An 8870-nucleotide genomic window follows, 5' to 3' on the forward strand; every position below is an offset into this window, starting at 1 on the left:
CCAACAAAGGTCGGTCTAGTCAAGACTGTGGTTTTTCCTGTGGTCATGTATGGATGTGAGAGTTGGACTGTGAAGAAAGTTGAGAGCCAAAGAACTGATGCTTTTGAACTGTGGTTTTGGAGAAGACTCTTGAGAGTCCGTTGGCCTGCAAGAAGATCCAACCACTCCATTCTGAAGGAGATCAGCCCTGGGTGTTCTTTGAGGAATGATGCTAATGCTGAAACTCTAGTCCTTTGGCCACCTCATGCAAAGAGTTGACTCACTGGAAAAGACTCATGTTGGGAGGGATTGGGGGTAGGAAAAGAAGGGACGACAGAGGATGAGACGGGTGGATGGCATCACCGACTCGATGGACGTAAGTCTGAGTAAACTCTGAGAGTTGGTGATGGACAGTGAGGGCTGGCATGCTGCAATTCATCGGGTCGGCGAGAGTCGGACATGACTGAGCGACTGAACAGAACTGAATAAACGTTTCCTCCTTCTTGAAACTCCCTCCCACCTCCCACCATTTCCCACCCCTCTAGGTTGCTGCAGAACCCTTCATTGAGTTCCCTTCAGCTCAGTTGCTCAGTTGTATCGACTCTTTCCGACCCCATGAATCGCAGCAGGCCTGGCCTCCCTGTCCATCACCAACTCCCGGAGTTCACTCAAACTCATGTCCATCGAGTCAGTGATGCCATCCAGCCATCTCATCCTCTGTTGTCCCCTTCTCCTCCTGCCCCCAATCCCTCCCAGCATCGGGGTCTTTTCCAATGAGTCAACTCTTTGCATGAGGTGGCCAAAATATTGGAGTTTCAGCTTCAGCATCAGTCCTTCCAACGAACACTCAGGACTGATCTCCTTTCGAATGGACTGGTTGGATCTCCTTGCAGTCCAAGGGACCCTCAAGAATCTTCTCCAATACCACAGTTCAAAAGCATCAATTCTTTGGTGCTCAGCTTTCTTCACAGTCCAACTCTTAGTCATACTGTAAACTTCCATTGGCTATTTTACATAAGGTGGTATATATGCTTTCATGCTACTCTCTCCATTCATCTCACCCTCTCCTTCTTCCCTTCCCACCCATGTCCATAAGTCTGTTCCCTATGTCTGCATCTCCATTGCTGCTCTGCAAATGGGTTCATCTATACCATCTTTCTAGATTCCATATATATGTGTATGTTTGTGTGTCGGTGTTAATATATATTTGTTTCTAACTTACTTCACTCTGTATAGTAGGCTCTAGGTTCATCCACCTCATTAGCACTGACTCAAATGGTGTTCCTTTTTATGGCTGAATAATATTCCATTGTATATATGTACCCCAGGTTCTTTATCCATTAATCTGTCAATGGATATCTAGGTTGCTTCCATGTCCTAGGTATTATAAATAGTGCTGCAATGAACCTTGGGGTACTTGTAACTTTTTCAGTTTTGGTTTCCTCAGGGTATATCCCTAGAAGTGGTAATGCTGGGTCATATGGTAGTTTATTCTTAGTTTTTAAAGGAATCTCCATACTGTCTTCCATAGTGGCTGTATCAATTCACATTCCTACAAGAAGCGAAAGATTTCTTTTTCTCCACACTCTCTCCAGCACTTGTTGTTTGTGGGTCGTTTAATGATGGTTATTCTGACCAGTGTGAGGTGGTATCTCATTGTAGTTTTGATTTCCGTTTCTCTAATAATGAGAGATGCTGAGCACCTTTTTATGTTTTTATTAGGCATCTGTATGTCTTCTTTACAGAAATGTCTTTTTAGGTCTTTTCCACATTTTTTGATTGGGTTGTTTCTCTGGTATTGGCTTGTATGAGTTCTTTGTATATTTTGGAAATTAAACTTTTCTCAGTTGTTTCATTTGCTATTATTTTCTCCCATTTTGAGTGATGTCTTTTCACCTTGTTTATAGTTTCCTTTGCTTTGCAAAGGATAAGTTTAACTAGATCCCACTTGTTTATTTTTGTTTTTATTTCCATTATTCTAGGAGCTGGGTCATAGAGGATCTTTCTAGGATTATGTCATACAGTGTTCTGCCTATGTTTTCTTCTAAGAATTCTATGATTTCTGACCTTATACTTAGGTCTTTAATCCATTTTATCTTTGTGTATGGTGTTAGGAAGTGTTCTAATATCATTCTTTTACACATAGTTCTCCCAGTGACATTTATTGAAGAGACTATCTTTTCCCCATTATATATTCTTGCCTTCTTTGTCAAAGATAAGCTGCCCATAGATGGGGTTATCACTGGGCTTTCTATCTTGTTCCATTCATCTATATTTCTGCTTTTGTGCCAGTCTTTGTAATACAGTCTGAAATCAGGTAAGTCGATTCCTCTAGCTCCATTCTTCTTTCTCAAGATTCCTTTGGCTATTTGGGGGTTTTTGTGTTTCCATACGAATTGTGAAATTTTTTGTTCTAGTTCTCTGAAAAATGCCATTGGTAATGTGATGCTGCTGCTGCTGCTGCTGCTAAGTTGCTTCAGTGTGTCCAACTCTGTGTGACCCCATAGATGGCAGCCTACCAGGCTCCCCCGTCCCTGGTATTCTCCAGGCAAGAATACTGGAGTGGGTTGCCATTTCCTTCTCCAATGCATGAAAGTGAAAAGTGATAGGGACTGCATTAAATCTATAGATTGCATGTGGTAGTATACTCATTTTCACAATATTGATTCTTACAACCCAGGGTCATGTAATATTATGTCAACTTTGATTTCTTTCATCAGTGTCTTGTACAGCTCTTTTTGTCTCCTTCAGTTCATTAGTGATCCCATGGACTGCAGCATGCCAGGCCTCCCTGTCCATCACCAACTCCCAAGCTAAACTCATGTCCATCGAGTCAGTGATGCCATCCAACCATCTTATCCTCTGTCATCTGCTTCTCCTCCCGCTTTCAGTCCTTCCCAGGATCAGGGTCTTTTCCAGTGAGTCAGTTCTTCAAATCCAGTGGCCAAACTATTGGAGTTTCAGTTTCAGTTTCATCATCAGTCCTTCTGATGACTATTCAGGACTGATTTCCTTTAGGATTGAGTAGTTTGATCTCCTTGAAGTCCAGGGGACTCTCAAGAGTTTTCTCAAAAACCACAGTTCAAAAGCATCAATTCTCTGGCGCTCGGCTTTCTTTATAGTCCAACTCTCACATTCATACATGACTACTGGAAAAACTATAGCTTTAATTAGATGGACCCTGGTCAGCAAAGTAATGTCTCTGTTTTTTAACATGCTGTCTAGGTTGGTCATAGCTTTTCTTCCAAAGAGCAGGCATCTTTTAATTTCATGGCTGCAGTCACCATCTTGTCTGCAGTGATTTTGGAGACCCCCAAAATAAAGTCTGACACTGTTTACATTGTTTCCCCATCTATTTACCATGAAGTGATGTGACCAGATGCCATCTTAGTTTTCTGAATGTTGAGTTTTAAGCCAACTTTTTCACTCTCCTCTTTCACTATCACCGAGACTCTTTAGTTCTTCTTCACTTTCTGCCATACAGGTGGTGTCATCTGTGTATCTGAGGTTACTGATATTTCTCCCAGCAATCTTGATTCCAGCTTTGCTTTTTTCAGCCCAGCATTTTGCATTAGTTAAATAAGCAGGGTGACAATATACAGCCTTGATGTACTCCTTTCCCGATTTGGAACCAGTCTGTTGTTCTATGTCCAGTTCTAACTGTTGCTTCCTGACTTGCATATAGGTTTCTCAAGAGGCAGGTCAAGTAGTCTGGTATTCCCATCTCTTTCAGAATTTTCCACAGTTTATTGTGATCTACACAGTCAAGGCTTTGGCATAGTCAATAAAGCAGAAGTAGATGTTTTTCTGGAATGCTCTTGCTTTTTCAATGACCCAACATGTGTTGGAAATTTTATTTCTGGTTTCTCTGCCTATTCTAAATCCAGCTTGAACATCTGGATGTTCATGGTTCACATACTGTTGAAGACTGACAAGAAGAATTTTGAGCATTACTTTGCTAGCATGTGAGATGAGTGCAACTGTGTGATAGTTTGAACATTCTTTGGGATTGGAATGAAAACTGACCTTTTCCAGTCCTGTGGCCACTGCTGAGTTTCCCAAATTTGCTGGCATATTGAGTGCAGCACTTTAACAGCATCACCTTTTAGGGCTTGAAATAGCTCAACTGGAATTCCATCACCTCCACTAGCTTTGTTTGTGGTGGTGTTTCCTAAGGTCCACTTGACTTCAGACTCCAGGGTGTCTGGCTCTAGGTGAGTGATCACACCATCATGGTTATCTGGGTCATGAAGATCTTTTTTGTATAGTTCTTCTGTGTATTCTTACCACCTCTTCTTAGTATCTTCTGCTTCTGTTAGGTCCATACCATTTCTGTCCTTTATTGTACCCATCTTTGCATGAAATATTCCCTTGGTATCTCTAATTTTCTTGAAAAGATCTCTAGTCTTTCCCATTCTATTGTTTTCCTGTATTTCCTTGCATTGATCACTGAGGAAGGCTTTCTGATCTCTCCTTGCCATTCTTTGGAACTCTGCATTCAAATGGGTATATCTTTCCTTTTCTCCTTTGCCTTTCACTTCTCTTCTTTTTTCAGCTATTTGTAAGGCCTCCTCAGATAACCATTTTGCCTTTTTGCAGTTCTTCTTCTTGAGGATGGTCTTGATCCCTGCCTCCTGTACAATGTCACAAACCTCTGTCCATAGTTCTTCAGGCGCTCTATCAGATCTAATCCCTTATCTATTTGTCACTTCTCCTGTATAACCATAAGGGATTAGATATAGGTCATACCTGAATGGTTTAGTGGTTTTCCATACTTCTTCAATTTAAATCTGATTTTGGCAATAAGGTGTTCATGATCTGAGACACAGCTCCTGGTCTTGTTTTTGCTGACTGTACAGAGCTTTTCCATCTTTGGCTGCAAAGAATATAATCAATCTGGTTTCAGTATTGACCATCTGGTGATGTCCATGTGTAGAGTCTTCTCTTGTGTTGTTGGAAGAGGGTGTCTACTATTACCAGTGTGTTCTCTTGGCAAAACTCTGTTGGCCTTTGCCCTGTTTCATTTTGTATTCCAAGGCCAAATTTGCCTGTTACTCCAGGTGTTTCTTGACTTCCTACTTTTGCATTCCAGTCCCCTATGATGAAAAGGACATCTTTTAAGGGTGTTAGTCCTAGAAGGTTTTGCATGTCTTCATAAAACCATTCAACTTGCTCTTCAGCATTACTGCTTGGGCATAGACTTGGATTACTATGATATTGAATGGTTTACCTTGGAAATGAACAGAGATCATCCTGTCATTTTTGAGATTGCAAGCAAGAACTGTATTTCAGACTTTTTTTTTGCCTATGAGGGCTACCCCATTTCTTCTAAGGGATTCTTGCCCACAGTTGTAGATATAATGGTCATCTGAGTTAATTTGCCCATTCCAGTCCATTTTAATTCACTGATTCCTAAAATGTCCATTTTCACTCTTGCCATCTACTGTTTGACCACTTCCAATTTACCTTGATTGTTGGACCTAACGTTCCAGGTTCTTATGTGATATTATTCTTTACAGCATCTTTACATGTCTCCTTAGGTAAGTTTATTCCTAGGTATTCAATTCTTTTTGTTGCAATAGTAAGTAGGATTGACTCCTTAATTTCTCTGATTTTTCACTTTTAGTGTATAGGAATGCAAGTGATTTCTGTGTACTGATTTTGCATCCTGCAATGCTACTAAATTCGCTGATTAGCTCTAGTAATTTTCTGATAGTATCTTTAGAGTTTTCTATTTACAGTATCTGCAAAACAGTCATCTATTTGAATCTGTCATCTGCAACTAGTGAGAGTTTTACTTCTTTCTTTCCAATCTGGATTCCATTTATTCTTTTTCTTCTCTGATTGCTGTAGTCAGGATTTCCAAAATTATGTTGAGTAATAATGGTGAGAGTGGGTACCCTCGTCTTCTTCCTGATTTCAGAGGGAATGCTTTCAGTTTTTCACTGTTTAGAATAAGGTTTGCTGTTTGTTGTATATGACCTTTATTATGTTAAGGTAGGTTCCTTCTGTACCCATTTTTTGAGGAGTTTTTTTTTTTTCATCATAAATGGGGTTGAATTGCGTCAAAAGCTTTTTCTGAATATATTGAGATTATCATATGGTTAGCTTTAAATTTGTTTACATGGTGTATCACATTGATTGATTTGCATATACAGAAGAATTATTGCATTCCTGGGACAAATCTGACTTGATCATGATATATGATCTTTTTAAAGAGAGACAGAAAAGTTTCTTGATACAAACCAAAATGAAAATACAACATATCAAAATGTATGGGATGCAGAGAAAGCAGATCTAAGAGGAAAACGCATATCAATAGACACCTACATTAAGAAATAAGAAAGGTTTCAAATAAACCACCTAACTTTACACCTCAAAGAACTACAGAAAGAAGAATAAATTAGGTTCAAAGTTAGTTGAAAAAGGAAAGAAAGGTTAGAGGAGAAAAAATGAAATAGAGACTAAAAAGATAAGAAACTAAAAACTGGTTCTTCAAAAAGATAAACAAAATTAGACAATTTTTTGGCTAGACTAGCCAAGGAGAAAAGAAAGGACCCAAATCAAAAAAATTACAAATGAAAAAAGACATTACAACTGATTCAAAGATATATAAAGACTCCATGGAGCTACTACAAACAACTATATGCTAACAAACTGGACAATCTAGAAGAAATGGAAAAATTCTTAGAAACAGACAACCTATAAAGGCTGAATCAGAAAGAAATAGAAAATCGGCAGACCTACTACAAGTGAGGAGACTGAATTAGTAATAAAAAATCTTCCAACAGAGAAAAGCCCACAGCCAGACAGCTTCACTGGTGAATTTTACCAAACAGTTAAAGGAGAATTAATGCCAACCCTACTCAAACTATTCTCAAAAATCAAAGCAGGAAAACTCCCAAATTTATTTTACATGGCCAGAATTATCTATTCTAAAAAAGACACTATAAGAAAAAAAAATTATAGGTCAGTATTCCTGATGTAAAAATTCTCAATAAAATATCAGCATTCTAAATTCAATAGTACATTAAAAGGATCATTTCCTATGACTAAGTGTGATTTATTCCACAGATGCAGAGATGTCCCAACATTTGCAAATAAATCAGTGTGATACACCTCATTAACAGAATGGATAAAAATCATATGATCATCTCAACAGATGCTGAAAAAGAATCTAACAAAATAAAACATCTGTTCCTGATTTTAAAAAAATAACTCTTAACAAATTAGGTATAGAAACAACATCTCAACATAACAAAGGCCATAAATATGACAAGTCCACAGCTAATATCATGATCAATGGTGAAAGGCTGAAAGTTTTTCCCATAAGATCAGGAACAAGACAAGGGGGTCCACTCTCAAAACTTCTATTCAATATAGTTCTGGAAGTCCTACACAGAGCAATCAGAAGTAGAATCAAGAAAAAAAAAAAAAAAGTACCAGGAGTAGAAAAGAAGAAATAGAAATGTCACCATTTGCAGTTGACATGATATTACATATTCAAAATTCTAAAGCCTTTACCAAAAAAAAGTTAGATTTAATTAACAAATTCAGTGAAGTTCCAGGATACAAAAGAAACAATACTGTTTCTATACGCTAACAATGTTATCTGAAAAAGAAATAAAATGATGCCACTTAAAAGCATCAAAAACGATGAAATACTTATGAATAAATTTAACCAAAGAAATGAAATATCTCTACACTGAAAACTACAAGCTATAGATGAAAGAAAACGAAGGAGATATAAATAAAGGGAAAATTATCCTGTACTCATGGATTGAAGATTTTCTATTATTTAAAGCTATCGATTTAAAGTGGTGGCTGCACGGGCACAGGAGGGCCTAGAGGAGCTACTGCATGTTCAAGGTCAGGAGGGGCAGAGCTGAGGAGATACCCCTCGTCCAAGGTAAGGAGCAGTGGCTGCACTTTGCTGGAGCAGTTGTGAAGAGATACCCCACGTCCAAGGTAAGAGACCCAAGTAAGAGGGTAGGTGTTGCAAGAGGGCATCAGAGGGCAGACACACTGAAACCATAATCACAGAAAACTAGTCAATCTAATCATACTAGGACCACAGCCTTGTCTAACTCAATGAAACTAAGCCATGCCGTGTAGGGCCACCCAAGACAGGTGGGTCATGGTGGAGAAGTCTGACAGAATGTGGTCCACTGGAGAAGGGAATGGCAAACCACTTCTCAAACCACTTGCCTTCAGAACCCCATGAACAGTATGAAAAGGCAAAATGATAGGATACTGAAAGAGGAACTCCCCAGGTCGGTAGCTGCCCAATATGCTACTGGAGAGCAATGGAGAAATAACTCCAGAAAGAATGAAGGGATAGAGCCAAAGCAAAAACAATACCCAGCTGTGGATGTGACTGGTGATAGAAGCAAGGTCTGATGCTGTAAAGAGCAATACTGCATAGGAACCTGGAATGTCAGGTCCATGAATCAAGGCAAATTGGAAGTGGTCAAACAAGAGATGGCAACAAGAGTGAACATCGACATTCTAGGAATCAGCAAACTAAAATGGACTGGAATGGGTGAATTTAACTCAGATGACCATTATATCTACTACTGTGGGCAGGAATCCCTCAGAAGAAATGGAGTAGCCATCATGGTCAACAAAAGAGTCCAAAATGCAGTACTTGGATATAATCTCAAAAACAACAGAATGATCCCTGTTCGTTTCCAAGGCAAAGCATTCAATATCACAGTAATCCAAGTCTATGCCCCAACCAGTAATGCTGAAGAAGCTGAAGTTGAATGGTTCTATGAAGACCTACAAGACCTTTTAGAACTAACACCCACAAAAGATGTCCTTTGCATCACAGGGGACTGGAATGCAAAAGTAGGATGTCAAGAAACACCTGGAGTAACAGGCAAATTTGG

The sequence above is a fragment of the Capricornis sumatraensis genome, chromosome 19, assembly GCF_032405125.1.
Source record: "Capricornis sumatraensis isolate serow.1 chromosome 19, serow.2, whole genome shotgun sequence".
Classification (NCBI taxonomy): Eukaryota; Metazoa; Chordata; class Mammalia; order Artiodactyla; family Bovidae; genus Capricornis; species Capricornis sumatraensis.